The sequence below is a fragment of the Lathyrus oleraceus genome, chromosome 7 (assembly GCF_024323335.1).
Source record: "Lathyrus oleraceus cultivar Zhongwan6 chromosome 7, CAAS_Psat_ZW6_1.0, whole genome shotgun sequence".
NCBI lineage: Eukaryota > Viridiplantae > Streptophyta > Magnoliopsida > Fabales > Fabaceae > Lathyrus > Lathyrus oleraceus.
The window spans coordinates 487,178,204-487,195,261 of record NC_066585.1 but is presented as its reverse complement, the minus strand read 5'-3'; positions in this window follow the sequence as shown (position 1 = coordinate 487,195,261).

The window sequence follows — 17,058 nt, the reverse complement described above, 5'->3', positions numbered from 1 at the left end:
AACATGAAATCTTTATTCGAAATATTTTCTTTTTTCTTGCAATTGTTTTCCGTAGTAAAGAAAAAATGTAAGACTCTCAAATTAGAATTTTTTTAGAAAAAAGATTGTAAAATTAATAGTAAATAGTGTAATATAGTTTTTTTTACCTTATAAAGATTCAAATAAGTTCTTCGTACACCCCTTTATCAATGCACTCTTGAGATTTAAAAAACTACAAATACTTGACGAAAGAGATAAAATCAGGTGGGTATAACGGCAAATCCTGAAATGTCACACAACATCCCAAACATATATATTCCCATAAAGCCCTAGCGTCCAAACGGGCACCCCGTGCCCACTTGTCCGCTTTTTTTAATATTCACACGTGTCAAAATATAAACGTGTATTTTTTATTTAATTTTGATTTTAATATAAATTGTTTTTGTAAAAAACTTTGTGATATGATTTATCTCCTCTCTCTCTCTCTCTCTCTCTCTCTCTCTCTCTTCCTTCACAATTTAAGAACATTAATAAAAAAATCATATAAAAGTATCAAATATATTAAATTTCATAGATATTTTTTTTGTGATTAAATTAAATAGACATACTATCATTTTATTTTTCTATTCTATTAATTAAATTTTGATTCACATTGATTGATCTTATAAGGATGCATTAATGGATACATTGCATATAGTAAAATATGCATTTCAATTCCAGTAGGCCTAACATTATTTTTGACTTTTCCATTTGATTTCATTGAAATGATTTTTACACTATAATTGAAAATATTGAAAAATAAATATATGAAAAATGCAACCAAAGTTGGGGAAAAAATCTAAATTAAGTTGAAATATTATAAAGAAAAAAGAAAAGATAGAAAGTGACAACCCTACAATTCTTTAGTCATTATCTAGAAAGTATCCTCTGATCAAAAGTTTACAAAACGACAACAATAACGTTGTTACTTCACTTTTGATTTTCCAAATGAGAAAATTGTCCTTTTATATGGAGAAAGGAAAGTAATATAAAACCAAACTCCAAAATTTTATTGAAACCTCACTCTGTTGTAACTTGTATTGTGGTTCCTAAAATACACTTATATCACCATCAAACATAAAGCTACACCAAAATGCTTAAACTATAACTATATATATACTTTCACCAAACTCATTAAAAACTCTATATTTAGTATTTACCATCAGAAAAGAAAAACTAAACAAATAAAAGAGTTTGATTCAATAGCAGGTAAACGAAATATTCATATTTATAGCATTATGTTCACAACTAAATGTTAATCTTTACTGTCAAGAATAAAAAAGTTAATATAGATTTGGAAAAAAAATGTAATATGTTTAATTGCAAGAGAAAATATTGTGTTTAAGTTGAATAGAGAGACAAAATTTGACATATTTCAATTCAAGTTAGATGTTGTTTAGAAAATGGGAAGTGAGAAACACTCCAAATTCATCTTTGGGTCCATAATGAACCTTTATGATTTTTGGAATGAGAGAATCTTTGTTATTAACAACACCTATATACCAAAGATAAATTTGATTATGAATAACACAGTTTGTAAAAATGTAAAGAAATAATCTCCCATATGCAAGCTCCGGAATAGAAAAACCATTATCAAAATAGAGGTTAAAAATATTCTTATTATTAAAAGAAGAAATATAATCAAAATACAAATGAAATAAAAGAGACTACAGAATATGTAAAAGAAAATCTCACTGTCACCATGAATGACATTTTCTGAGTCAGTAGTATATGCACCATGCTTTTGCGTTGGTGTTCATCTCCACCATGAGACAGGCCTACAAAAACCTATATGTTTCTTGTCAAAGACTCGCCCTTCGATCGCATATCATACCTTTACAACCGACTCTCTATCACCTCACAAATTTCCCCATTAATAAGTTTAATGAATATATTATGGAAGAGAATGGTAAAAAAAAGTTATAATTGAATATGGATAAGGAGGAACCTTCATATGAAAGCTCTTAAAGTTTAAAATTTTCTTTTGTGGGATGAAGATAGAATAAATTTTAATTTCAAAGCATTGAGAGCCGCCGAGAGGATGATGAGTAGTTGAGAGAATGAAATCATGACTTCCAAAAGGATGATGAGCGGTTGAGCAAATAAAATTGTAACTGTCAAGAGAATGATGGTCGGTTGAGAGAATGAAACCAAGAAATTATGTAGCGGTTAATTGATCTAAAATGTACATGAAGCTTGGTTTTATTATATGGTGATGAGTAGAAAAATAAAATATAAAAACAGTTTTCTCTGTAATGATAAATTTATAAAGACAAAGAGGAAGTTAAAAGGTAATTTTGTCATAAAGGATAATTTTGTCATAAAACAGTTTTCTCTGTAATGATAAATTTGTAAATCCAAAGAGGAAGTTAAAGGAAGTTAAAGGGTAATTTTTTCATTTAAGGATACATATCACATTCATTCGTTAATTATACACTAACACAACACACAAAACAAAATTCATCTTTCTTCCTTTATTTTTTTCTTAATTTTTTTTATTATTCATTTCCAAACCCTAATTTTAATTTCCCCATTTTTTCTCCAATTTTCCATTATTGTTTTGGATCTAGGTGCTCCCTCACTTCCTCCTTATATAAGAGTTTCCATTTCACTTTAAATCCAAATAAATTTAAATTCATTTTTAACTTCACCCTGTGTTTCAACATTTGATCATAGTTCATTTTTTTCTCTCATTTCTTCAACCTCTCTCCTCTTTATGACAAATCAATAATAATACCTTTGTTACCATAAAATTGAAAAGACATAAAAGCAAATTTAAAAAGGATTATTGAGGCAGTTTTTCTACAAAGACAACTTTCTCTCTCGAGTAGTGTTCACTTCCACCAAAATTGCACATAATAAAAAGAATAAATAAATAAATTAAAAGTAACAAAAAGGATAAGACAAATTCAAAAATAAATTGAGCAAACACGTACACATTTCAACATCAAAACAATTAATTAAAATACCATGACATTAGAAGAATGAAAGTGATGATAAAGGTTGAAACCATATGGGAGACAAAAATAAAAAAGGTGGAAACCATAATATGAAAGACAAAAATAAAAAATGAAAAAAAATAGATGAGAGAAGAATTGACAGTTCCATATAACTTCAAGATACTTATTCCATGTCTCTCTCATCTACAATAACCTCTAGGTGATTATTGTACGTGGAAGTTACTTAAATTGATGCTTTGAATTGTAAAATATGAAGTAAGTGAAGGGTAATTATGTAAAAAACTTTGTGATATGGTATATCTCCCTCTGCTCCCTCCGTCCTCTCTCTCTCTCTCTCTCTCTCTAATCGTGTGTTTCTGATTCCTTATTCTCCTCATTAGTCACTCTCTCTCTCTCTCTCTCTCTCTCTCTCTCTCTCTCTTTAAAATATCAACTTTGTGATGATAATACACCCACTCACTCCCCACTTCTCCCTACTTCTACTACTGCAATGGTTCTTCAAAAAAAGAAATGAAAACCTGCAACATGCTTAAAGTAAAATTGCAAATCAGATTTTAGGATTTCAAACAACCACATGTTCATAATCGTTTCCTTTCTGCATTCATGATATCAAACCAGATTTGCAACACATGAAAGAAAACAGAGATAATAAAGAAGAGATATATATATATATATATATATATATATATATATATATATATATATATATATATATATATATATATATATATATATATATATATATATATATATATATATAATTATAGACAATTGTTTATCATTACTTCCGTATCGAATTCTAAATTAATACGAATAAGAAAAGAAAATAATCATGGTTTTAATTACAATTTTGTTAAGCATAAATCATAGTTATAAAACTTTAATGTATTATCTATTATATAACACTGGGGTAACAATTTTGTAAGTAGAATGAATAAACAAACCAATTTAAAGTATAATTAGGAAAAGAAAATCATATCCAATATAAACTTATATTTTTGTGATAATTGAGAAAAGCAAAATAAACTTATCTTTAAGTTTGTGCTTTTCAATTATTTTAAAATTTTTATGTGAAGATTAAAAAAAATCATTTTTAAGAGCAAATATATATGATCATATCTTGCAACAATGAGGTGTTTATGTTATGAAAAAATCTATCATTACCGTTACTAAAAGAAACTATTGTCAATTTAAAAAATATGGTGAGAGGTTATTAAAATATACTATATTGGAAGTAAAAAAATTGCATATTAGAAAGTTATAATTGAAAATCAAAAGTAAGATAGAAATATAATAGAATGAAAAAAATTCAACAAAAAAAATAGTATGTTGATTAAGAAAGAGATAAAATTAAAAAAAAAAATAGAAGTGGATTTTTAACTTATGTCATCATTCAACAGTTAATGGAAGTTATAGATATTATATTTTTTTTTGTGAGAGATAGAAGTTAGTTTATCAATTGGTAACCAACAAAAGATATCAACCACTCAAGTTATTTATAAAAAAGATAAAGGGTAATTTTGGAACAAAAATAGGTCACTCCAAAAACTTGTATCCCCTTTATATATAGTTATAGATTATAAGAGCAGAACTACAAGCAATTCAGAATTGAGAAAAATCCTTGACTCATTCCCCCTGAAAATTAGTATGACGAATAATAAAACTCTAAGCAGTTAGATGAATCAAATGTTTTGGATTATGCCATGTGTCCAACTCTAACCGAAAATAAGAAACATGTATTCTTTGAGCTCCTGTACTCGTTCAACTTTTCCTAAATTTTTTAGAATTTTAAGTTCCAAAGTTGTTCATTATTCACTTTGTGGATTTTGGTTATAGAAAGGGTATTGTTACAAGATCAGAAATCTTCCTTCCATTGCTAATACAACAGTCACGCTGGCTCTTTGGATGAACTCCCTGAAACAACACCAGATATATTATTATCATATATCAATTTCTAAGAGATGAACCAGTTTTTGCAATATAACAAAGATACTAAATTTTATTCATTTCTAATAATACCTGAATGCTCAATCTCTACTGTTTCTTCATCACAAGTATCTTTTTTGCATTGGTTCTCGGTATTATACTCTAGCCTTTCACCATAGGAACGTTTTGGCAGGTCTTGTAGAGGATTAGACAAATAATTAGTGATTTTCATCTCAGCATTTTCAATTGGTATTCTTTGGCCAAAAAACACCAACACTTTCGGCTTCGCATGATTCATTATAATGTTAATTCCATACTAATCATCTATTTCAAATTTAAGTTTCGTTTATACTAATATTACTTGTTCACCCTATTGATCAATCAATAAAAGAGAGATGCTAGAATTAACAACAGAGTAGAGCAAATCTTAAACTCTCCATTTACTTTAATATTGTTGAAGTTGATTAGTCAACTCTTCTGTGTTTTATTTGCTTAATTCTTGGTGATGTGCACCAATTTTGTGAGTGACATGATATAAAATTTCAGCTTTAGAATACACATAATGCAAGATGAATCAGAATTGAAAACAAACGTGTAATTGTTGGAATACATAGTTAACTTCTTATAAACCAAACATGTTTAGAAATTATGGTTATAGGATCCACTCACATTTATTCAGAATTTTCTTCACAGCATTTTCATGCCCCGGGTCAATCTGTATGGTTTGGCCTAAAAGCAAAATCCGAGTCGGCTTTGCATGATCCTGCTTCTCTGATGCTGAGCACGAAACATTCTCACTGTCGTTCGCCTTTTGCAATACAACGTTACTTGGGACTGTCATCGATGGTGTAGCATTGTGATCAAATGGTTGTTGGAAATTAGGATTCAGGAGACCCAATGGAGACTCATTGATGTGAAGGTCTGATAAAGAGAGACCAAAAGGATCATGCCTGGCTCCCTGCATACCAGCAAGACTAGTTTCTGGTAAATGAAAAATTGGAATATTTGGAGTTTGAATGTAGTTTGGAAAAGTTGGCATTGAAAATTGGCCATCAATGGGGAAAGCTTGATGTTCAAGCAATCTCGGTTTCTTCCTTGACGGTGGCATGTTTGATACTATTTCCACTTGCCACGGATTCACCCTTTTCGTATTTTTAAGTAAATCAGATACATCCCAAATAACCTAAAAAGTATGATATCAAAAGATTATTTAAAGCTGAAACAAAGTTGAAAATGCAATTAGTTATATTTGATTATAACTGATTTTAAAAGGAGCATGTAATAATCATGTTTATACCTGCAGAAGGCTCCAAAGAGAGTCTGGCCATGCTGGATCAGCAGCCTCAACAAAAGCAATTGTTAAACCAACTTACTTTTGATGAGTCTTCGGTTTCAATGGCTGTAACACCTCAAAATTTGCCCTCCTCTCTTGGGACTAGCATATCATTTTTAGGTCATTAGGCATTGCATATTGCATATCATGTGGTTACATTGTGCAAGTCATCCTCTCAAGTCTTGATCAGAAGATGAAGAGGTCATGGTGCAAGCTAGGGTTTCATTGGACTGGTCATTAATCATCTGAGGATGTGGAGGTCCAAATTAGGGTTTTGTGATTTTCAAGGATATTGGTCTTCATCTTGATTACAATGATTCATCATCATCATCATGGTTTGACATCATCAAGTGTTGAAGCAGATTCCTTGAGATTAGGGTTTTGACCACTAGTCAACCCTAATCAGTTGCATTGGGCCAATCAGGGCATAGCAAGGAGATGGGGTCTATGATTGATATGGGGATCAACATGTGATTGTATTGAGCTTATTGAGGCTAGGGGTTCATCCTTGGGCCATTTCATCAGAGAATTGGGGTTCAGATGGATCTATGCATTGCCAAATTCATCTATCAGTTGAAAAAGTCAACTGTGGTCAACTATGCTTGATTTTATGGATTTGGAGGTGGAGATGAGTTGAATACACTTCATTCATGTGGGAACAAGTGTTATTTGACATTTCAAAGCTTAAGAATGGAGAAAATCAAGTCAGACAAGAAATTGCCAAAAATAGAAAGTGACTTGTAATAGAAGTTTCCAAAAATGGAAAGTTTTTGACCTCAAAATTACATGTCCAAGGAAGCTTCAAATGAAAATTTGTTCAAAATGAAAGTTGTAGATCTTGTTCTCACCTTTCCAAAAAGTCCAAGAACTTGAAAATCCCATGTATGGTTGGCAAGTTATGGTCCATCCAATTTCAAAAATGACCCATAATCAGAGGGGCATAACTTCCACATGGAGTGTCCAAATTGAGTGATCTTTTTATGTGCAAACTCCATTTGACATGTACTTTCATGGTGCATAATTGGAATTCATCAAAAATGGTCAATGCAAAAAGTCAATTTTCAAGTGTACAGTTAAAGATCCAGGGGCAAAATGGTCCAAGTTGAGAAATAATGAGAATTTTGGTATGGGGATTTTTGCAACACCTCACATATGCCAATTAGAAGTGATTTCAACTGTCATAACATGTTAAGGTTCATTATTTGACCAAGTCACTTTTGGACTTCACTTGAAAAATGCATAAAGTGCCATGACATGGTGAAAATGAGAAATACACAACCAATGACCATGGGACAAGTTGCAACACATCATAACTGATATTTAGAGAATGTGTGAGCTGTCATGGGCCCCATAGTGAAATGGCATTTTTGTCCTTGCTTTGTAAATTACACATTATGCTAATTACATTGCATTTGGTTAATTAGTGATTAACAAGGTGATTAGAGCTGGAGTATATATCACTAATTGTAACAGAATTTTGATCACAATTGCAATCTCCAAGAATCTCTAACTGTTTTTCCATTTTTCTCCAAATTTCTCAAGAACATTCAAGAGCAAAATTCATCCAAACTCTTCCAATTCTTCACCAAATCACCAAATTCTTTTTGCTTCCTCCTCCAATCATCTTCTTCTCAAGCTGTTTTGGTAGTTTGGATCAAAAGAACATCAAATTCGCAACTGTTCATCTTTGGTTCATCAATGGCAAATCGCAATTTCTCACAATTGGAGTGATCTTGAGCTAATCTATCTTTTGCATTCGCCTTCCCTATCATCAAGCTTGGACTGTTTTGAAGAATCACATCCAAATTCATCACGAATCACAACTGTCTTCATTCAAGGTGCGAGATTCGAACATCATTATTTCTTAAATTGTTACATGTTTTTGAAAGATCGTGGAATGTAGAACACCGTGCAATTCGTAGTTTTTGATTTGATGAACTATAGGTTGAGAAATCGTGATTTTAAGATTTGATGTTAAAACTTTAATTGATCGATCCGTGAGATATAATGAGAGTTAGGCAAAAGCGTTAGCATATCCTTAATCTACATGCTTAGACCTTTCCATCGGTGTATCATTTGCTTGATTTGGTGAAGAATTGCTCGAGACCGATGCTACCGTTGAAGAGCGTATGCCGCGCGAAGAAGAAAGAGATTTCTGGAAAAAGCTCGTTTGATCCACTTGCTTCAGCGCATCTTTTTGAAAGCTGTTTCCCTCCCAAAATCCAACCAATTGCACACTGACACGCAGTAAAATGAGGCACGTGAGTTTGAACCGGCTGATGGTAATAACGAAAATGCCACTGAAGCTTAACAATTCATTTAATTAATTAATTCACTTTCAATAATTATTTCAATATTTAACAAACTTTAAAAAATCATAGAAAATTAATTATAAGTCCAAAATTAGTGAGGATTTTTTTGATAGCTCCCAAATTCCCTCTAGTTTTTTATAGGCATGGTTTCATAAGTTGTGCATGATAAAATGTTGACCTGGCCTATTGAACTTTGACTTGTGTGTATTTTTTACATGTTTTGCCATTTTCAATGTGAAATGCTCATACATTAAAAGAAATGCTTGAAATTTTTTGTGCTCATTCTAGACATGTTGATGGTAATTTACATATAAAGTTTGTGATTTTTGGATACCTGGTGATTGAGTTATGATTTTTTGAATCTAGGTGTGACAATTTGTGTCACACCTAGCTAGGTCAACGTTCTGGATTTATTTGCATGGCCTATGATTGTTGGATTGGATTGAAATTTTGCATGGATGATTATTGATATGTTGAGATGTTATGTGAATTTTTCTGGATTTTTCTATGGCATTTTCAATTTGATTGATATTTTTCTTCTCTGTTGGCTCATTGTGCAAGCTTGTATGACACATGTTTGTGTATCTTGTGTGAAATTCTCATATGGTTTTGGATGAATGTGAAATTTGGTATGCTGGTTGTAGACACATTGTAGGACATCCCTGTTTTGGTCTCATTCATTTCTTAATTGATTTCATTGATTTATGAATTTTTGAAGTGAATGCATGTGTTGATGCTATGAATTGGCTTGAATAATCTTGTCTGGATTTCTTGATTTTCATTGGCCTAGTTCCTTTTGTCCAATTGAGCTGAAAATTGACATGCTATACCTTGAATAGGTCCTGTTTAGGTGTGAATTATTTGAGGATTTTTGGAATTATTTTGGTATGCTTTTGATTGAAGTTATTCTGTTTGGACATTGGATGTTGCATTTGACCTAGTTTGACTTGTTTTGGTCATGAAATGAATATGGTGAATGATATGAGTATGGGATCAATTGCATTTGCTTTCTATTTGCATTAATTTGGTTTTGGTTGAGAATCATTTTCTGTTTAGAATTTTTTCTCCCTTTTGGACCCTAGGCTTGGCCTAGTGGTCCAGTTTCTCACATTTGGTTTGACTTTTCAGGATGAAATGCATAATGCTCAAGGAGAATGCTTCAAGTCAATTAAATTGAGATTGTTGGATGTTGAGAACTAACATGACTTTGTTTTGTAGGTTGTGAAGCTTGAGCTTGAGCTTATAGCTTGCATTTGTGTGCACTAACTTGTGTTGCTTTGTACAGATTAACTGATTAACATTTGCTGTTTATTGTTTGTCTGTCTGAGTACTGATGATACTTGATTGATTTCAGGTACATTTAGTCGCTTACAGTTCTTTAAGAACTTGCTTGCTGTTGCTTGGTTTTTAAACCACTTGAGGTAGGACTTCTACTCTTCATGTAGTCTGGAAGACCTGGCCTGTTACTTGGCCAGGCAACTGTCTGAAGTCCTCCTTAAGAGGCGATGTTTGTGGTTGTTTACATTTGTGCCAAGCAGGTAAAGACCTCTATGAGGCAATTGGTGGATCAAAGGGATATGCAATCTATCCCCCACTATTCTGTGAGTCGTCTCTCTGCTCACACGGCTGTGTGTTGATGCATTGGGACACAAACCCAAGATCCTGTGCTGTTGCACAATCGAGTCAGAGTCTTTGAGCGTAGAAGGGTCCCTCCATTCTGGACCCACGCTCCTTTGTCTAAAAGCTCTCCCTGGTTAGGGATAAGAGCTGTGAGGTCTCATCCTCACTTCACCTTTCATCTGCTTCACCTTAGCCTCGTAATGGCAAGGTTAAGAGCGAATACTACCCATGTGCAGATGGCTTGCTTCGGCAGTCAAACCCATTGTGTGAGCCTCACTTGATTGGTTATAGTGTGTGCTATGTGAATATTTGCTTGAAATGCTTGTTTTGATCTGTATGCTTGTATGCTTGCTTTCTTCCTGGATAGGATTAGCTTGCAGTTGTGCAAGTAGGTAGAAACCTGAACATAGGGTAATGATGCATGACAACACTAGGCTCGAGTCCAGCTCCCTGGTAGTGTGTCTTCCCTTGGTTTCTGGCTAGGTTTTCTTTCCCTTGAGGGGGAACTACATCGCCCTGATCCTCGTTCCAGACGAGGTATGTAGGCAGGAGGTCGTGCGAGACCTCTCCGGGCACTTTTTTTCTTTTTTGCGTGTGTTTACTTGTTATCTGATTGTGTGTTTGGTTCGGATGCCGACGTAAGTCCAGTGATTGGCGGTCGGGCTCCACGTTTGCCTCTTTTTGTGTGTTTTGGTTCGGAAGCTGACGTAATTCCATCGAGTGGTTGTCGGGTTCCAGGTTTGCTTGTGTTTGTGTTTGTTTGTTTGGCGTGCGTGAGCCGAACTACAGTGGCTCTGATTCTCGTTCCAGACGAGATATGTAGGCATAGGATGCGATGTCCTATCGAGCTCCCTTCTCTTAACCCCACCTGCGTTCCCCTGTGTGTGTGTGTGATGTTTTAGCAACCTATTCTTTATTTTAGAACGTGGATCCCGTCGAGTACGACGGACGTGAGGGGTGCTAATACCTTCCCCTTGCGTAACCGACTCCCTTACCCTTTCTCTTTGGTCGCGAGACCACGTCTTTTCCAGGTTTCTCTGAGCGTTTCCTTTCCCTATCTTGGGATAAATAACGCGCAGTGGCGGCTCTGTGTTGTGTTTTTATTTGAGTCCCGCCGGTTGTTTTTTCGCGGATGCGACAGCTGGCGACTCTGCTGGGGAAATACAAGATGTTGACCTGTGCTGGTCCATCTTCCCTAAGCGAGTCCTTCCTAGCGTTCTAGGATAGTGTAGGTTGCTTGTTTTGCCTTATTTATTGCATTTATTATTCTAACCACTGTGTATATATTTGCATAAATACTTGCATGCATCATACTATCATGTTGCCGTCCTCTGTGCAGGTGGTTCATTTGATTTGGGGTGGGTGTTCTGAGTGAGGCCCAATACCCAGGCCTGAGTACACACCTAGGATTAGCGTGGTCTCATGTCTCTTCACATGTTGTACGACATGATGCGGAGACATGTCACCACAGCCGGACGAGGTTCATTTGAGAGAGTCTTGCCGGGTGGAGTTATTCCGCTTAGGTTGGATTATCTCTTTTGGGCTATTGACTCTGGTGACCGATCATTTCCCGGATCTTTGGTTTAGACGGTCTTAAGGGAGCTACAATGGCACACCCGAAAGGGCAAACCCATTGAGTATCTCCGCCCGATTGTCGAGACTATTATCCGCCTTAGGATGACCTGTTTAGAATTTACCTGTGAGGGGAGGGTGATTCTTACAGATGCATGTTCAGATGGTGACTCAGATGGTGACTTTTTGTTCCGTGGATCAGAGTCATATTTATAAGTCGGATTTATGGCCATTTATTGTCGTGACGCCGGAGTGCTGTCCGTGGTATTTATCAGTGGGGATCCGTTTATTTCAGGATTCCCCGGGCCGATGTTATCAGTGGGGATCCGTTTATTTCAGGATTCCCCGGGCCGATTCAGATGGTTATGGGTGTCTGCTCAGAGATTGTCAGATGATGATGATGATGTATCTATCTTCCGTTTATTTCGGAGCCCTTGGGTCGGATTTGCGGTTACATGTTCCCTCAGATGGTTGTGATCGGTTCAGAAATCAGGGTTGTGATTCAGAGCAACAGATGATCAGATGACTTGGAGGATGGCAATGCATTGCATTCATTCATCAGCATCATTACATAATGCATTTACTTGCATCTAACACATGTTTATCCATATGCAGGGGCATTTTGATTGAGATCCTGGTTGAGAGACTTTCTACTCAGATATGAGGACCGGTTTGAAAGACAACGTTACCTACAGTTTCTTCAACCCAGAGATTGACGAGTTGAGAGATATGATAGCATTGATTACTCCCGACCATGTGGGGATGTTCAGAGAGTCATACGGTAGTATCCTGAAGATGGTTTTCAGACTCACTGACAGTGACAGGAGCGCCATTCATACTCTTCTCCAGTTCTATGACCCGGGTCTGAGATGCTTCGTGTTTCCAGATTATTTGTTGGGGCCTCTGATGGAGGACTATGCTAGTATGTTGGGTGTGCAGATCCGAGATCAGATTCCTTTTTGTGCTATTAGAGGAGAGCCTGATGTCCTTGGGATTTCCCGTGCTCTTTATTTGAGTCCGGAGATGGTCAAGGAAGGTTTGAAGGAGAAAGGAAAATTACCGGGTTTTCACTTGAGTTTCTTGGAAGCTAAGGCCAAGGAACGTGCCGCTGTGGGTGATTGGAAAACGGTTTGTGCTTTGATTGCTGTGGGCATTTATGGGGTTATTCTGTTTCCTAATCAGAAGAACTTTGTGGACCATAATGCTATCAGATTGTTCATGCAGATGAACCCTATTCCTACCCTGATCGGAGATGTCTATTACTTGGGTCATAACAGGAACGAGAAGCGGCGTGGGGGTTTGATCCGGTGCTGTGCTCAGTTGCTATTCAGGTGGTTTATGGGGTATTTGCCTTCCAGGGGTGCTTTTGTTTCTCTTGATTCTACGGTCAAGTGGTCTGTCAGGTTGATGGGTTTGCGGGCTGATGATATAGCATGGACTCATAACGGTATGGCTGGACGGGATTTCATATACAGTTGTGGGAGATTTCCCAACGTGCCTCTCATAGGTGTTCAGGGTTGCATTAATTACAATCCAACGCTTCTTAGGAGACATATGGGGTTTGCCATGGAGGTTCCTCCTCTCGAGCGAGTGATTCAGGAGTCCTTTTACTTCTCAACTGAGGGCGATCAGGCCAAGCTGATGCAGGTGTCTGGGGCATGGCGTAACATTCAGAGGAAAGGGAAGGTCCCGTTTGGTAAGGTCAACAGTCAGTATTTTCCTCTATTTGATGATTGGCTTCGGAAGAGAATTGAGATTACACATCTACCATTTCCGGGAGGTAATCTGGGGTGTCCTATGATCGAGGGTCCAAGTTCTTCTGTCAGTATGGAAGAATTCCTTGAGATGAAGAGAGCCAGAGATCAGTTGCTTGCAGAGAAAGCGGAATTGGAGATGACTGTTGCTCGGTTTCAGACGGCCAACCAGGAGATCAAAGTGAAGATGGAAGATCAAGACAAGCGACATGCCTTAGAAGCAAAGCGCTTTGAGATAGATACTGCCTATTATGGGAAGGTCAGCCAAGCCTTAGCGTCATCTACCAAGGAGCACGACATCACTAAGGAGAAGCTAGCCAGAGCTGCAAAGGCTATTGAAGATGAGAAGAGGAGGCAAATCCTCGTGAGAGACCAGAGGGACGACAGAGTCCGAGTTCTTATTGCTGAGTGGGAGTCCAAGCTGAAGGTTAAGGAATCAGAGAACATGAAGATCATTGCTGAGAGAGATCATTACATGACTGAGAGAGATCATTACTTCAGGCAGATGAAGATTCATCAGAAAGAGGTGGGGAGATTACATCAGGAGAACACCGAGCTCAGGTTCGCCGCAGAGTTCGCAAAGATGGTTGATGATATAGGGCCATCTGGGGGACCCTCATCAGGCTAGCTTTGTCATTTGTGTGGATTACCGTCAGGCTTGTTGACGGAATTTACTTGCTTGTATTTCTTTCCTGATTCTGGAGATTTGTATCTGATTTGATGTATGACTATGGCACTTATTGTGCATTTTGCTATGTGATGATTATTTTCAGTCAATGATTGATCTTCAAGCTTTATTTGCTTTACCGTATGCACTCACACAAGCACACACATGGTTGGGGGTATTTTGCTAAATCATATATCTCTGATATGAATGGGGAAGTCAAAATGCTGAATGTCAGAATATTGCTGCCGAATTATTATTTGTCTCAATGAAGCCAGGATCGAGAGACAAAGTGTTCCTCATATGGATGGACATTGCATTCATGCATAATAACTTGTTTTCTGTTTTGCAGGTGTCAGTTTCTAACCTGTTTGATTGACACAGGAATGATGAATCCGTCCAACGCTGACATTCTCGAGCTGAAAGAGAAGATGGGAGAGCTGATCAATGTCATGAAAGAGTTCGCCTTGGGGCAGAAAGTAATTGCCGAAAAGGTGGGGAGGATTGAAGAATGGCTGAAGATGGGGAACATACAAGGTAATGCTCCGTCATCTGGAGTAAAGAAGCCATTTGGGAACGGTCAGCGCAAGAATGAGGGTGAATCGAGTGCTGTGTATGCCCAGAGAGGAAATGGTAGGGATCGTTACTACCAGCACACTGCTGCTGTAACCATCCCTGCTGGTAATCAGTCAGTACGACAGCAACGTCAGCCACCTCAGCAGAGAGCCGGGTATCAAGTAAGGGGAAAAGTGATTGATCGTCAGTTCGATAAACCGCCCGTGACTTACGCTTCTCTGTTTAAAAAGTTGATGGATCTTGGATTGGTACGGCCAAGGGTGTTGACTCCGTTGAAACCTGATCAGAGGCCTGCCAGCTATGATGAGAATGTCAGGTGTGAGTTCCATGCTGGGGCACCCGGACATCACATTGAGGATTGCAAAGCTTTTAAGCATATTGTCCAGGATCTGGTAGACTCCAAGGCTATCAATTTTGCACCATCACCGAATGTTAATGCTAATCCCATGCCGACACATGGTCAGGCAATGGTGAGTGCAATTGCTGAAGATTCAGATCACGCCTGTGGGATGGGTGAATAGACTGATGGTAACTGCAAGTTTGATGGGTGGATAAAATCGTGCGTACCAGGAAGCTGGAAGGCTTAAAAGATCACCACGGTCACTCTACTGGAAGAGTAATATTTCTTGCTTTTCAGTTTTATTTGCATGAAAGCCATACGTGTTGCCCGACACGTAATAGTTCATTGTAAGGGCCACCTCATGTTTAAATCTGCATTTCTGCATCATTAATAAATGGATGTTTTTCAGTCAAAAAAGCGGGGTTCCCTGCTTTTCATTTATTTTTGCAGTTTAAAAACAAATAAAAATGGCAATGTTTATTTTCATCTTTCTCCTTTTTGTTGATTTGTCTCGTTCCAAATTCAAAAATAATTCTCCGGATCTCATTGATAACAATTTGGTTACACCTCATATGACTTCGACAATCCGAGCTATCAGGCTGAAGAAGAAGGCGAAGAAGATTGTGATCTGCTGGAATTAGCCAGGTTGTTGAAACAAGAGGAGAGGGTGATTCAGCCGCATGCGGAGCGGATTGAGGTTGTTATTCCAAGCACCGCCGAGGTCAGGAAGGAAGTGAAATTAGGGCCGCTTCAGAGGCAAGTCGAGAGCAGAATGGTAGCCTTGTTGAAGGAGTATGTGGATACTTTCGCCTGGTCATGTCAGAATATGCCAGGGTTGAACACCGATATCGTTGTGCACACGCTGCCATGGAGAGAAGACTGTCCTCTAGAGAAGCGGAACACCGGTGCTACTTACCAGAGGGCCATGGTGACTTTGTTTCATGATATGATTCATCATGGAATCCAATGCTATGATGATGACATGATAGCAAAGTCCCAAACAGAAGAGGGACATCTGGCAGATCGGGGCAAGTCGGTTGACCGGTTGAGACAATTCAAACTGAGGTTGAATTCAGATAAGTGCACTATCAGAATGCGGGCCCGTAAGCTGCTGGGGTTCATTGTAAGAGAGGAATCGAGGTCGATCCTGCAAAAAAAAAAAAGAAAAAAAAAAGAGAAATAAGAGAAACGCCTGAACCGAGAAAAAAGAAAAGAGTAGGTTCGTGGTTTCTTAGAAAGATTGAACTACCTGTCATGGTTCATATCTCATCTAACAGCCACGTGCGAACCAACATTCAAGCTGTGAGAAAAAAATCAAACGGTCAGGTGAAATAATGATTGCCAAGGGGCATTGAAAAATAAAAGTTGCAGGAACCTCTGATTCTGATGTCTCATGTGGAAGGAGCAACTGTTAATCTGTACTTGACAGCCTTCGAGGGGTCTACGAGGTGAAGTGGGTCGGCATGACGAGTCTTGTCGAAAAGAGCATGCAATTTACCTTAGCAAAAAGTTTATCGACTGTGAAACAGTACATTCACTGTTCGAGAAAACTTGATGTACTTTGGCATAGGCTGCTCGCCGACTGAGACAGTATATGCTGATTCATACCACTTTGTGGATTTCAAGATGGATCTGATCAAGTACATATCTGAGAATCTAGCTGTGACCGGACGGGTTGTGAGAGTGCAAAAGAATATTGACTGATTTGTGATGCTCTCAGAAAGTGATCAAGGGGAGTGTATTGTCTGTTTACATCGCCCCGCAACCCATTGAGGATTATCAACCGAGGAAGTTTGAGTTCCCTGATGAGGACATCTCGAGGTGCTCATATCGAAAGATTGTGAGGAACCGATCCCGGAGGAGGGGCCTGACCCCGAATCTGAACGGATTCTGATGTCTGATGGGGCCATTAACATGAATGGAAGCGGAGTTGGTGCTGCTTTGGTTATGCCAAAGGGATTCCCACATTCCTTGTGCTGTCTG